The sequence below is a fragment of the Nuphar pumila genome, chromosome 14, assembly GCF_984573655.1.
Source record: "Nuphar pumila chromosome 14, dmNupPumi1.hap1.1, whole genome shotgun sequence".
NCBI classification, from domain to species: domain Eukaryota; kingdom Viridiplantae; phylum Streptophyta; class Magnoliopsida; order Nymphaeales; family Nymphaeaceae; genus Nuphar; species Nuphar pumila.
The window spans coordinates 7,261,637-7,278,346 of NC_143262.1; the positions used below are offsets into that span (position 1 = coordinate 7,261,637).

Genomic DNA, 16,710 nt, shown 5'->3' on the forward strand with positions numbered 1-16,710 from the left:
AATTTAGTTTACAAATTGAAGAAATCAATCTTTGGACTTAAACAAGTCTCTCGCCAATGGTATAAAAAGTTCAATTAGGTGATTTTAAACTTTGGATTTACTGAAAAAATTATTGACCAGTACATATACCTTAATACTAGAGGGTGTAAGTTCATAATTATGGTTTTATATCTTGATGATATTCTTTTTTCAACTAATTATTTGAGTATACTATATGAGACAAAAGATTTTATTATATCTCATTTTGACATGAAAGACATGGGTGAGGCCATGTATGTTCCTAGGATTGAAATCCATCGTAATAAAACTAAGGGTGTCATTGGCCTTTCTCAGAAATTATATATTTTTAGAGTTCTTAAAAGATATGAGATGGAGAATTATTCTTCTAAATCGACATCCATATTGAAAAGAGATAAATTGAGCTTAAAAAAATATCATCGGGATGATAATGAAAAGACTTATGACAATTTTCTCATATGCTTCGACAGTTAAGAGTTTGCAGTACGCACAGACTTGCACATAACCAGATATTGCATTTGTTGTGAAAGTGCTTGGTAGATAATAGTCTAATCCAAGCATTACGTATTAGAAGGCAACAAATAAGGTCACGTGTTATTTGAAATGAACGAAAGACTATATGTTGACCTATAAAAAAGTTGACCACCTAGAGGTCATTGGGTACTCTGATACAGACTTAGAAGGATGCCTCGATAATCGAAAGTCCACTACTAAATATATCTTCATATTGGCAAGTGATGTTGTCTCATGGAGAAGCAAAAAGCAAACTACAACTGCAGCTTATACTATAAAAATGAAATTTATTGCTCTATACGAGACTTCATCTCAAGCCATTTGCATAAGAAACTTCATTATAGGTCTTAGGATTATGGACTCTATTGAGAGACTACTAAAGATCTTTTGTGATAATAAAGTTGTGTCTATCTCGAATAACATTAAGAGTTCAACCTCATGTCGACACATGAAGTTAAAGTACTTTTTTGTTAAAGAAATGACTAAGAATCATTTAGTGTGTATTGATACAATCAGTATGAAGAAAATGATTTTGAATTTTCTTACTAAAAGGTTATCACCGGATTATATTTTCAACATGTAAAGGGCATGAGTTTGTTTCATTTCTTTTGAAATATGGCAATACATTATGGTTATATTTGATCACATTTGTGAAGCTAAATTGATTTTCTATAATTTTGTGTATTGTTGATTCTATATAAAGGATCTCTCATTTGGGTAGAGATAATAACAAAATAACAATATCAAAAGACCAATATAATAGGTTAGAAACCAATCTATTCATAAAGGTGGTCTTAACATGCTAAAATATTGAAAATAAATAATAAAGTAGTGCATGAAAATATGGCATCTCATATAGAAGTATTTATCTACGCAACTTATATGATTCATTCTTGTGATACAAGATAGCATGTGAACATAAAAGTTGAATCAAAATAATGGTAAAGAACATCAATTATGTGTCTTTTTGTGTCAATGTTGGACATTTCGGATCGAGTTAAACCATATATAATCCAATTTAACACAAGACACTCTTAATGAAGGTATTAGTAGAGAGGGGGTTAGGTGAATGTGAAGGGTTCACATATATGATTGTCATTAACCCCCCACTCTCCTCCCACTATAAATTGAGGCATGATTGTTTGATGAATACAACCAAAGTGTTCTCTTACCATCAACTTGATCGACTGAGCTCATTGTGGCCATCGATAGGATGAGAAGAACACGGAGCACCCGTGTTAATGCTTCCTTCGGTCATTTCCACCGGTGTTTTTGTTCTTACATTCCGGTTTTTTAAAGCCAACAGGTACTAGATGATAAATTCTATCTAATTAATTCACCGGGCCCACCACCATGCCTCACAACCTTCTTTTTCTTTCTATAAAATCTAACAGAATCACCCGTCTATCTTCAGCTGCACCAAAAAATGGAAGTTGCACCCGACCAAACGCCTGCGCCAGAAGCTGTTGATAACAAGTGCAGATTCAACTGGCTTCTGCTTGTAAACTCCGTGTGCTTAGCGGTGGGTTCTACTGCAGCCCCTCTGTTACAGAGGCTCTACTTCTTAAAAGGAGGAAGCCATCTATGGCTTTCGAGCTGGCTCCAGACCGGAGGTTGGCCCATGATGCTCTTGCTTTTGCTCGTATCATATGCTCATCGGCGTCGAACTCTACACTGCAGAACTCCAATTTGCGTCATCACACCGAGGCTAGCTGTGGCTTCCGCTTGCGTCGGTGTGATAACCGGACTTGCCAACTTCATGTACTCGTTCGGGCTCTCATACTTGCCAGTTTCGACTTCATCTCTGCTGTTATCCACACAATTGGCTTTCACTGCAGTGTTCGCATTCGTACTTGTGAGGCATAAGTTCAATCTCTTCTCTATAAATGCGGTGGTGTTGCTTATCATCGGGTCGGCAATGTTGGGATTCCATGCTAGCAATGACAGACCACAGAACGTCTCCAATTTCAAGTACTACTTGGGTTACTTTCTGACAATTGGAGCAGCTGTGCTGACTGGGTTGATACTGCCCCTTGCGGAGTTGATTTATATCAAGGCCAAAAGGAATGTAACATATACGTTTGTATTGGAAATGCAAACGGTGATGTCGCTTACCGCTGCTGTTTTCTGCACCGTTGCTATGGTTGTCAACAAGGACTTTCAGGTAAAGTTTCGGGGTACTCGTGCACAAAGATTTTCAGGAGTTTTCATTTTTGTTTTTGTTTTTGGTTTTTTGTTTTTTTGTTTTTAATATAACTATGATGGTGTGATCTACCAGCTCTTACATCGTCTTATCAAAACATATAAGTAGGTTCTTTTAGGGTTTGAAAATCAATAGTTTAGAAATTTCTTTAAAATTCAACCCTCAAAAACTTTCTTTTTTTGTCAAAAAAACATGATTCCAGTTTTCGTTCCTAACAACACTAAACACTTTTGCAAGGATGGATTTGCCAATTTCCCAAATCCATTTTACTAAAAGGGTCATGTTGAATTTGTGCAAGTTATGTATGCCCAGTCCACCAAGGTCTAGTGGTGGGGATATTGTCTCCTTGCCCATTTTTGCTTTTGAGTTGTCACATGGAAAATGTTATTTAAGTATTTTTCTACTTTGTTTCGGATTTTGAAAATTTGCTAAAAGTGTATCACCAAACACGATATTAAACAGTACCAAATTGACCCTTCCCGCCCTGGAGAGCAGGCAGCGCACACGATTGGGTCTTATCTCGGACCATATCTTCCACCCTACTCCAATAGAGCTCCCGCAAGACCCCCAAATGAAAGAGGAGACCTAAGTGCTTTAATGGTAGGGAGCCCACTTTACAATTAAATTTTTTTAGGCCCTCCATTGAGCCTCTTATCTAGGATCGTTAAGGACCATGGCCTGTCTCTTGGCCCATTCATGCAAAGTTCAAAGATCTCCGCAAAACACCTTAACACTATTCATAACGCTCACATATTATCATCGTTGCCCTCCCCAAACACCAACAAGTCATCGGCAAATAAAAGGTGGGAAATGGTGACAGTCTATATATGTGTTTCGATCTGGTCAATTTCTATTTTCTTTCTTAATTAGTTCGGTTACGGTAGGGTGCACATGCATATCTCTCTCTCTCTCTCTCTCTCTCTCTCTCTCTCTCTCTCTCTCTCTCTCTCTATATATATATATATATATATATATATATGAGTAGAGCATAGGTGCTTAATGATACGTGTTTAATGGGTTTTTTTGCTCTTTCCGTGTTTTTTTTTTTGCAGTTCTGACCACATAAATGTGTTGGGAATAGTCAATTTACAAGGAAACCAACCTGGATAATGTGTTTTTGATGAAAAAAATGATATTTGGAGTTTAAAAATTAAAGATTTTAGACCATTGATTTTTTGAACCTTATAAAAACCCACCCATGTGTCGTAATCGGACACTTCAAAAGCTGATCCCAATAAAATCAAGTACATAGATCACACGTATGGTCAGAATTTAAAAAAAAAACTAAAAAAAAAAACTGAAAACCCATTAATTAAGCACCTATGCTCTACTTATATATATATATATAGCCACTACAATATGCGAACTGAAAATATGAGAACTCATGTGTGAATTTTCATGGATTTTTTATTCATTTTCTCTTGAATCTTACCATAAGAATGTGATCTACCTGCTTGGTTTTACAAGAACCTGCTCTTGAATCATCCTATTTTGTTGCATAAACAAGATTTTTTTAATGCTTTAAAATCAATGGCTCATAATCTTCATAAATATTCAAGCATTCAAAAATCTTATTTTTCATAAAAAATACACGGTCCAATGATTGATTCCTAGCAAATTCACTATGCCAAGAACATCCACATGGTTGAATTTGCAAAAAAAGTGTTGGAAAAGTCCATATTTCTAATTCTCGTATTCTAGTTCTAGTATTCTCTCTCTCTCTCTCTCTCTCTCTCTCTCTATATATATATATATATATATATATATATATATATATATATGTGTGTGTGTGTGTTGTGTGTGTGTGTGCCATAGGTACGGATGAGGCGTTTACGGCAGTTTTTCCTTAATCAGAATCACAGATTATCATAGTGTTTGTACGCATGTTGGTAGTCACTATTTTTGGTATGGTTGCTGTTTTCCAGGTTATTGCAAGAGAAGCAAGTGAATTTGGTCTTGGTGAAATCAAGTATTACACGGTACTTGTTGTGAGTGCGATCATGTGGCAGCTCTACCTCATCGGGGCAGTGGGTGTCGTCTTTTGTGCTTCATCGCTATTTTGTGGCATCCTTATTGCTGTTTTACTTCCCATAACACAAGTGCTGTCCGTTGTTTTCTACCGTGAGAAATTCAGTGGTGACAAAGCCATTTCATTGGTCTTATCTCTTTGGGGCTTTGCCTATTATTTTTATGGACAGTACACTCTAAACAAAAAGAAACCTTACAGAATAACGCAAGATGAAGAGGTTGGCACTTCATAAAAGACTACTCTATTTGCAAGAGATCAATGATTTTATAGACATTGATAATGATCCATTTATTTTTGCAGAAGTCATTGAAAGTAAAAGATTGATATTTGATCAATGTCATGAAAGAAAAGTTTGACTCTAGGACAAAGAACCAAGTATGAGATCTTGTACATTGACTTAAGGGAATAAGACCTATTGGTTGTAAGTGAATTTTTAAGACCAAGACAGACTTCAAAGGGCGAGTGGAGAGGTATAAGGCTAGGCTTGTTGCAAAGGGTTTCATACAAGTAGAGGGCATTAATTATAACGAGACTTTTTTTCTTATCTCTACTAAAGAATCATTGAGGATAATCATGGCCCTCATAATTTATTTTGATTTATAGCTACATCAAATAGATGTGAAAATAGTTTTTCTGGATGAGGATCTAAAATATGAGGTATATATGCAACAACGTCCTAGTTTCAGTGTAGATGACTCTAATAATTTAGTTTACAAATTGAAGAAATCAATCTTTGGACTTAAACAAGTCTCTCGCCAATGGTATAAAAAGTTCAATTAGGTGATTTTAAACTTTGGATTTACTGAAAAAATTATTGACCAGTACATATACCTTAATACTAGAGGGTGTAAGTTCATAATTATGGTTTTATATCTTGATGATATTCTTTTTTCAACTAATTATTTGAGTATACTATATGAGACAAAAGATTTTATTATATCTCATTTTGACATGAAAGACATGGGTGAGGCCATGTATGTTCCTAGGATTGAAATCCATCGTAATAAAACTAAGGGTGTCATTGGCCTTTCTCAGAAATTATATATTTTTAGAGTTCTTAAAAGATATGAGATGGAGAATTATTCTTCTAAATCGACATCCATATTGAAAAGAGATAAATTGAGCTTAAAAAAATATCATCGGGATGATAATGAAAAGACTTATGACAATTTTCTCATATGCTTCGACAGTTAAGAGTTTGCAGTACGCACAGACTTGCACATAACCAGATATTGCATTTGTTGTGAAAGTGCTTGGTAGATAATAGTCTAATCCAAGCATTACGTATTAGAAGGCAACAAATAAGGTCACGTGTTATTTGAAATGAACGAAAGACTATATGTTGACCTATAAAAAAGTTGACCACCTAGAGGTCATTGGGTACTCTGATACAGACTTAGAAGGATGCCTCGATAATCGAAAGTCCACTACTAAATATATCTTCATATTGGCAAGTGATGTTGTCTCATGGAGAAGCAAAAAGCAAACTACAACTGCAGCTTATACTATAAAAATGAAATTTATTGCTCTATACGAGACTTCATCTCAAGCCATTTGCATAAGAAACTTCATTATAGGTCTTAGGATTATGGAATCTATTGAGAGACTACTAAAGATCTTTTGTGATAATAAAGTTGTGTCTATCTCGAATAACATTAAGAGTTCAACCTCATGTCGACACATGAAGTTAAAGTACTTTTTTGTTAAAGAAATGACTAAGAATCATTTAGTGTGTATTGATACAATCAGTATGAAGAAAATGATTTTGAATTTTCTTACTAAAAGGTTATCACCGGATTATATTTTCAACATGTAAAGGGCATGAGTTTGTTTCATTTCTTTTGAAATATGGCAATACATTATGGTTATATTTGATCACATTTGTGAAGCTAAATTGATTTTCTATAATTTTGTGTATTGTTGATTCTATATAAAGGATCTCTCATTTGGGTAGAGATAATAACAAAATAACAATATCAAAAGACCAATATAATAGGTTAGAAACCAATCTATTCATAAAGGTGGTCTTAACATGCTAAAATATTGAAAATAAATAATAAAGTAGTGCATGAAAATATGGCATCTCATATAGAAGTATTTATCTACGCAACTTATATGATTCATTCTTGTGATACAAGATAGCATGTGAACATAAAAGTTGAATCAAAATAATGGTAAAGAACATCAATTATGTGTCTTTTTGTGTCAATGTTGGACATTTCGGATCGAGTTAAACCATATATAATCCAATTTAACACAAGACACTCTTAATGAAGGTATTAGTAGAGAGGGGGTTAGGTGAATGTGAAGGGTTCACATATATGATTGTCATTAACCCCCCACTCTCCTCCCACTATAAATTGAGGCATGATTGTTTGATGAATACAACCAAAGTGTTCTCTTACCATCAACTTGATCGACTGAGCTCATTGTGGCCATCGATAGGATGAGAAGAACACGGAGCACCCGTGTTAATGCTTCCTTCGGTCATTTCCACCGGTGTTTTTGTTCTTACATTCCGGTTTTTTAAAGCCAACAGGTACTAGATGATAAATTCTATCTAATTAATTCACCGGGCCCACCACCATGCCTCACAACCTTCTTTTTCTTTCTATAAAATCTAACAGAATCACCCGTCTATCTTCAGCTGCACCAAAAAATGGAAGTTGCACCCGACCAAACGCCTGCGCCAGAAGCTGTTGATAACAAGTGCAGATTCAACTGGCTTCTGCTTGTAAACTCCGTGTGCTTAGCGGTGGGTTCTACTGCAGCCCCTCTGTTACAGAGGCTCTACTTCTTAAAAGGAGGAAGCCATCTATGGCTTTCGAGCTGGCTCCAGACCGGAGGTTGGCCCATGATGCTCTTGCTTTTGCTCGTATCATATGCTCATCGGCGTCGAACTCTACACTGCAGAACTCCAATTTGCGTCATCACACCGAGGCTAGCTGTGGCTTCCGCTTGCGTCGGTGTGATAACCGGACTTGCCAACTTCATGTACTCGTTCGGGCTCTCATACTTGCCAGTTTCGACTTCATCTCTGCTGTTATCCACACAATTGGCTTTCACTGCAGTGTTCGCATTCGTACTTGTGAGGCATAAGTTCAATCTCTTCTCTATAAATGCGGTGGTGTTGCTTATCATCGGGTCGGCAATGTTGGGATTCCATGCTAGCAATGACAGACCACAGAACGTCTCCAATTTCAAGTACTACTTGGGTTACTTTCTGACAATTGGAGCAGCTGTGCTGACTGGGTTGATACTGCCCCTTGCGGAGTTGATTTATATCAAGGCCAAAAGGAATGTAACATATACGTTTGTATTGGAAATGCAAACGGTGATGTCGCTTACCGCTGCTGTTTTCTGCACCGTTGCTATGGTTGTCAACAAGGACTTTCAGGTAAAGTTTCGGGGTACTCGTGCACAAAGATTTTCAGGAGTTTTCATTTTTGTTTTTGTTTTTGGTTTTTTGTTTTTTTGTTTTTAATATAACTATGATGGTGTGATCTACCAGCTCTTACATCGTCTTATCAAAACATATAAGTAGGTTCTTTTAGGGTTTGAAAATCAATAGTTTAGAAATTTCTTTAAAATTCAACCCTCAAAAACTTTCTTTTTTTGTCAAAAAAACATGATTCCAGTTTTCGTTCCTAACAACACTAAACACTTTTGCAAGGATGGATTTGCCAATTTCCCAAATCCATTTTACTAAAAGGGTCATGTTGAATTTGTGCAAGTTATGTATGCCCAGTCCACCAAGGTCTAGTGGTGGGGATATTGTCTCCTTGCCCATTTTTGCTTTTGAGTTGTCACATGGAAAATGTTATTTAAGTATTTTTCTACTTTGTTTCGGATTTTGAAAATTTGCTAAAAGTGTATCACCAAACACGATATTAAACAGTACCAAATTGACCCTTCCCGCCCTGGAGAGCAGGCAGCGCACACGATTGGGTCTTATCTCGGACCATATCTTCCACCCTACTCCAATAGAGCTCCCGCAAGACCCCCAAATGAAAGAGGAGACCTAAGTGCTTTAATGGTAGGGAGCCCACTTTACAATTAAATTTTTTTAGGCCCTCCATTGAGCCTCTTATCTAGGATCGTTAAGGACCATGGCCTGTCTCTTGGCCCATTCATGCAAAGTTCAAAGATCTCCGCAAAACACCTTAACACTATTCATAACGCTCACATATTATCATCGTTGCCCTCCCCAAACACCAACAAGTCATCGGCAAATAAAAGGTGGGAAATGGTGACAGTCTATATATGTGTTTCGATCTGGTCAATTTCTATTTTCTTTCTTAATTAGTTCGGTTACGGTAGGGTGCACATGCATATCTCTCTCTCTCTCTCTCTCTCTCTCTCTCTCTCTCTCTCTCTCTCTCTCTCTCTATATATATATATATATATATATATATATATATATGAGTAGAGCATAGGTGCTTAATGATACGTGTTTAATGGGTTTTTTTGCTCTTTCCGTGTTTTTTTTTTTGCAGTTCTGACCACATAAATGTGTTGGGAATAGTCAATTTACAAGGAAACCAACCTGGATAATGTGTTTTTGATGAAAAAAATGATATTTGGAGTTTAAAAATTAAAGATTTTAGACCATTGATTTTTTGAACCTTATAAAAACCCACCCATGTGTCGTAATCGGACACTTCAAAAGCTGATCCCAATAAAATCAAGTACATAGATCACACGTATGGTCAGAATTTAAAAAAAAAACTAAAAAAAAAAACTGAAAACCCATTAATTAAGCACCTATGCTCTACTTATATATATATATATAGCCACTACAATATGCGAACTGAAAATATGAGAACTCATGTGTGAATTTTCATGGATTTTTTATTCATTTTCTCTTGAATCTTACCATAAGAATGTGATCTACCTGCTTGGTTTTACAAGAACCTGCTCTTGAATCATCCTATTTTGTTGCATAAACAAGATTTTTTTAATGCTTTAAAATCAATGGCTCATAATCTTCATAAATATTCAAGCATTCAAAAATCTTATTTTTCATAAAAAATACACGGTCCAATGATTGATTCCTAGCAAATTCACTATGCCAAGAACATCCACATGGTTGAATTTGCAAAAAAAGTGTTGGAAAAGTCCATATTTCTAATTCTCGTATTCTAGTTCTAGTATTCTCTCTCTCTCTCTCTCTCTCTCTCTCTCTCTCTATATATATATATATATATATATATATATATATATATATATATATATATATGTGTGTGTGTGTGTTGTGTGTGTGTGTGCCATAGGTACGGATGAGGCGTTTACGGCAGTTTTTCCTTAATCAGAATCACAGATTATCATAGTGTTTGTACGCATGTTGGTAGTCACTATTTTTGGTATGGTTGCTGTTTTCCAGGTTATTGCAAGAGAAGCAAGTGAATTTGGTCTTGGTGAAATCAAGTATTACACGGTACTTGTTGTGAGTGCGATCATGTGGCAGCTCTACCTCATCGGGGCAGTGGGTGTCGTCTTTTGTGCTTCATCGCTATTTTGTGGCATCCTTATTGCTGTTTTACTTCCCATAACACAAGTGCTGTCCGTTGTTTTCTACCGTGAGAAATTCAGTGGTGACAAAGCCATTTCATTGGTCTTATCTCTTTGGGGCTTTGCCTATTATTTTTATGGACAGTACACTCTAAACAAAAAGAAACCTTACAGAATAACGCAAGATGAAGAGGTTGGCACTTCATAAAAGACTACTCTATTTTGCTTTTTGCATGTATGAACAATTATACATCACATGTATATATAGTGATGACTTGTGTAAGTTTCCTTGATGGGTATCGTTGTTATTCAATGGAATCACTGAATAGTTGCACATACATATGCATATATGTTTTTGTGGTTAGAGATTAGCTTTCATAGTTCACCAAGCTGAAAGCACATCATGAGTTTGAAACCCATGAGTGTGCATTCCTTGCTGCAAGGTGAAGGCTGCTATTGGCAAGGGGGACTTGGGGTGTTTACCAATGCTGTCAGTATCGGAATCGGACCTGTATTGTTTGGCCCACAATTCAGGTATATCGGCGGATACCAATACTCAAGTGTATTGTTCTGAATTGCCCAAAAAATAATTAAAAAATATTACATGTCAATCAGAACGCGACACGTGTTAAAACCATTAAAAAATATTACATGTCAATCAGATCTGTCTAATAGGGACATTTGCTGGAGTAACTCAAGTTAACCATGAGTTATATATGATATATATAATTGTTTAAATTTCCATATTATATAATAAAGTAGGTAAAACTTAAGTTTTCAAACAAATAATTGAAAGTGACACTTTATATAGACCTTAACCATGAAATTTAGGTTTCTATTTTATAATTTTCACAAAAAATTGGGTCCTAAAACATCTTTTTGGAATGTCGGGCAAAAGGTAGGCCTCTTAACCGAATGGTACGTTGAATAACTGGTGGGGGTCGTACTAACCCCAGCTTGACTTTAAAAAAAAACAAAAGGTTTGCAAATTAAATTGTATTGTTCTCTTTGTTACAATACTTATTTTTTGTTAACGAGCCAGGATCTAGGCTCATCTAGTTATGAACATGAGCCAAGACCGAGCTAAGTTAAATGATAAATGAGCCGAGCCCATTTTTTATATCGAGCAAGGATCTCAGCTCATCTAGTTATGAACATGAACCGAGACCGAGCTAAGTTGAATGATAAATGAGCCAAGCCTGAACAAGATGGGCTTGACTCATTCGGCTTATTTACCAGCCCTAGAAATGATTCTAAGCAAGGGGGGGCTCTACAACCACTAGTGCAACCTAAGGTGGGCTTGGTGCCATGTCGCTCGTCCCTACTTTATTTTCATGATCGCCATGCTATTCACAGGTCAATATATATCAAGAATCAAACAAAAATAACAATGAATTATGACAAATGGTCACAAAAATATTAAATATTAAGGGACCTAACATCGCACTTCAGGCAATTCTTGTCGCTAATCCTTGTTGTGGGTCCCAGTGTAAGGAAACGGCTTTGAATATATTAGGTTCAATAATGAACCAATACACATGCACATGAAGTGCGAATATACCCACTAAAGGGGAAAACACAAGCACATAATGTGCTAACACATAAACCCACAAAGGGGCAAAAATGCCTATAAGGCATAAGTTGATATTATTGAAAAGAGGAAGGGTGTATAACACCCATTACATGGAGCAAAGGCTCCTCCAAAGGAGTGAATAAATTACAAGGGAGAGACCCATATTTATAACAAGAGAGGAGCCACATAGGGGGCTCCCAAAGGAGTCATTGGGAGCCCCCAACGGTCATATTTGTGACTGTTGGGGGCTCCCCAACGACTCTTTGGGGAGCCTCCCTAGGTGGCGCAAACCACAAGAATGAATAAAATAAAAAATGAAAAATAAAAATAAAATTACAAACATATTCCAAATGGAATATGCGTAAAAAGGGAAAATGACTAAACTATCCTTATGCCTAATAATAAAGAAATATATATTTTATATATAATTAAGAAGATACATATGCATATATACCATATATGTATATGTATCATCCTTTATATATATAAAATATATATAAGATTACAAAGATTGAATGATACATTTTAACAACCCCCCTCCCCCCCCTCAAACTTTGCGTGGGGGAACAAAAAGATTGAAAAATGCAAGAGGAAGAATCTCAAGGCTTCAAGAGGATTCAGTCTGAATGCCATTGAAATTTGCAAATGTCTTCCTCTAAAGTCTTTAACGATGAGCATCTTTCATGATCTATCCAAGGTACTTCTTTTTCTCTCATCTTCAAGATCCTGATGAACAAATCAAGAAGTAATCCAAGTAAAAGATATCTTTGCACTTAAATCAAGTGAAATATTCCAAATAAGATGAATTAACCAAAAAATCATATCATATAATTCATCCAAAAGTAATGGTGCAAAAAGATATTCTATGCATACAAGATTTTGATAGAACAAGATGATTTTAGAAAACCAATTTTCATAATCATATACCATGTTTAAAGAGTGCATAATGCATTCATGAGGTCCAATATTGGACAAACCTAACATCATAATGAGGAATAACACAATGGTCCACTAAGGGACACCACAAGAAGCCTACGAAGAGGCATAAGTTATATAAACTTTATTGAATGAGGGCCTAAAAGGCCAAAATGAGCATATGCATATACTATCATGAAATTAATCAACACTTAAAAAAAACATTAATGAACATGCTCCAAACATATAGAAAGACAAGGGTTATTGATTTTAGCAATTCCTTTGAAAGCGATTTCAAGAGGGAAATGCTTCAAGAGCATAAAAAGAGTGTATGAAGCACAAGATTTCAAAAAGATTTTAAATCCATTTAAGATGCAAAATAATGAGTGTTATTTGAGTAGAGAACCTCACACTTTTAGGAAAATCTCACTCAAATGACAAAAAACTAATTTTGCATATCAAAAAGTGGCCAAAAAACCATAAGCACTTAATATATAGATTAAATGCTAAAAAATTGATTTGATTTTAAAATATGCATATCAAAGATATGATTCACTTGTATCTAAAAGAAAGCAAAAAATGAATGTAATTTCATAACTTTCAACAATAGTTCATCTACTAAAAACAACTACCTCATTAGTCCTCCAAAACCCATAAATCAAGTGTATAAGCTACTAGATCAAGAATATAAATATAATGTCATTAAAGGCCAAATGACACACACAAAGGTGTGCAAAAGAACCTCTTGTCTATATGTAATAATACTTGAAATGAGTGCATCAACGATAAGAACAAGAGAATACATGCCAACATGGACCAAAAACATCTCTTGTCTACGTAAGAAATGCACTCAAAACCAAGTATGTTCAGCTACTAGAACAAGAATATCAAGTCAATCATGGACTAAAAATACAATACATCTCTTGTCTACATAAAATGGCACTTGAATTGAGTGAAAGAAGTCAACCATGGGCATACATCTCAGCGACTAGAACAAGGACATAAATGCCAACATGGACTAAAGATCACACACCATGGTGTGAATCAACGTGCCTTGTCTACATATAATAACACTCAAGACAAGTGTGTTCAGCTACTAGACCAAGAGAAACAAAGCCAACAAAGGGCTACCAACACACAAAGGTGTAATAAAATTCTTGTCTACATATAATGACACTTAGATAAGAGTTATAAAAGGAGAAGACTTTTGAGGCTATAAAACTTGTAATGACAAACATATATATAAAACCTTGGACAATATTTTGAAAATAAATATGTGCACATACGTACAACAAAAACACTCGAAACACTTGTGCACAAAAACATGTAAAAGTATCTTTAACAAGATACTATAATCGATGGAACGATATAAATATAAGAACATACACATACCAAGAATACTTGGAACACTTGTGCACAAAAGCACAAAACACGAAATCACAAATGTGCAAATGCACTCATAAGATTCATAAGCAATAAAAGGTTGGGCAATAATCTCCAACACCCTTTAATTAAATATACCTTAAAACAGTTTAGGTTCTAAGACACCATATATCCATCACATTTATATATAAATAAGAGCATACATAAGATCAATGGCCAAAAGAAAATGAGTGACGCACTCATAATTAGAGATCATATAACAAATCATTCTAGAGTCCCAAGGTGCCCATAACTCACATCAACAACCATCTTTAATATGGTAATTGGACAATCTAAAATGACATAACACAAGGTGCCCTTAACTCACCTCAACAATTATCTCTAATATAACAATAAGGCCATACAAAAAAGATTGATGCATCATATAACTTGTGATGGATAAAAATAAATGTCATAAAAAGGCAATGAACACTTAGGAAAATCATTTTCCAAATATGTGATTTTACAAAGAGGGTTGATTCAAAGGTCCAACATAATTAATCACAACAATATGCCTTATAATAATTTTGCATAAATACGAAAATTATGTTCAATCATGATCATTATCAAAAGACTCAATAAACACAACATGAAATATTTAAGCAATGTCATGTTGTGAAGACGGATTTGGAATAATCCAATAATCAAATCAAACCTCTATAAATTGCAATTATATGCATACCAAGATGTAGAATGGCAATAATCTTAAATGAGCAAATTTAGGACATGTAACAAGAAATTGCGGAAGCACTTATAATGATAAAAGGAACAATCTCATAAGTCCACTAAGGGACAAAACAAGACCTAAGGAAGACAATATATATCATCTCTTTATTGAAAAGAGAGTACCATGTGAAAATGTCTATGAATAGACAATACGCATATAAGCATGAATACTTTATAAAAGAAGTGTACGAAGACACTCTCACAACACTTGAACAAAATACCCAAAAAGCATAATAATAGCAAACATGCAATAATGCATGTATAAAAAGGAGCAAATGCTTGAGTCTCTCAAGTTTTCACAAAGATGGTAATATTAAAAAAATCTCATAAAAACCCAATATTAAAAAGAAGCTTATGACAATCATGAAATCTTCTCAAAGAGTATATACTCATAAGAAGATTCACAAGGATAAAAAGGTCTCTCAAGGAGAGATCCAATGAACAAAAATTCTCAAATGAGGATACATACGAAAGGAAGAGAGAAAACTTTATTAAAGTGGAAAAAATCCCCAAAGAGAATACTAGGATTGCATTATGGCATAAATCTATAAAAAAATCATAATATTATGACTTAATAGATTATAACCAATGGCATGAATATGTTTTAAAATCAACACAATCATGAAATATTTAAAACATAGGTAATAAGTATGCAACATTAATGAAGACCATAAATCTTATAATAAAACATATTCTTGAAATTGAATTGAAAAATGAAAAAAGGATAACCATATTTTATGAGATCATTTTTAAAACTTAATTCAACCGATAAAAATGCCTTCTTAATCAAACATTGCTCATATGAAAAAGAACTCATTAGGTAGGAAAATAAAACATCATTTTTCAAAGACACATGTTATTATGAAAAAACCTCATATAGGACATTTTAGAGGGTAAACACATACCTTTAATATGAAATAATTATGATGAGAGTATGTGAGCAATGCTACATCTCTCACAAACATTTTACTTCTAACATAACCTTCTTTAAAAAACTTATTTTTCAAGAAAAGGCATACGAAAGAGAATAATATAAAAAGTTCAATGGAATTGTTAAGAATCCAAACACATAATGACATAGAGAACACAAATGCAAAAGCATATCTAATTCTTTATAATGCTTAATACTTAAAGAAATATAATGCATACCAAACATTTTTAAGAAGCAAAAGAGAGAAACAAGAACTTCACCGTTCTTTTTTAAAATTTCTTGAATAGCATGCTTCCCAATGCAACAAAGAGCAACTCAGTCCCAACCTTGCTCTGATACCATGTAAGAAAATGGCTTTGAATATATTAGGTTCAATAATTAACCAATACACATGCACATGAAGTGCGAATATACCCACTAAAGGGGAAAACACAAGCACATAATGTGCTAACACATAAACCCACAAAGGGGCAAAAATGCCTATAAGGCATAAGTTGATATTATTGAAAAGAGGAAGGGTGTAACACCCATTACATGGAGCAAAGGCTCCTCCAAAAGAGTGAATAAATTACAAGGAGGAGACCCTTATTTATAATAAGAGAGGAGCCACATAGGGGGCTCCCAAAGGAGTCGTTGGGAGCCCCCAACGGTCACATTTGTGACCGTTGGGGGCTCCCCAACGACTCTTTGGGGAGCCTCCCTAGGTGGTGAAAACCACAAGAATGAATAAAATAAAAATAAAAATAAAATTACAAACATATTCCAAATGAAATATGTATAAAAAAGAAAAATGACTAAACTACCCTTATGCCTAATAATAAAGAAATATATATTTTATATATATAATTAAGAATATACATATGCATATA

At 34.7% G+C, this 16,710-nt stretch overlaps 2 pseudogenes; both read left to right on the forward strand.

Moving 5' to 3' along the window:
- The first annotated feature begins 1,957 nt into the window (after positions 1–1,957).
- LOC149816214 (purine permease 3 pseudogene) lies at positions 1,958–4,995 on the forward strand (annotated as a pseudogene).
- A 2,427-nt stretch (positions 4,996–7,422) lies between these two features.
- On the forward strand, positions 7,423–10,482 carry LOC149816215 (purine permease 3 pseudogene; annotated as a pseudogene).
- Positions 10,483–16,710: the final 6,228 nt, after the last annotated feature.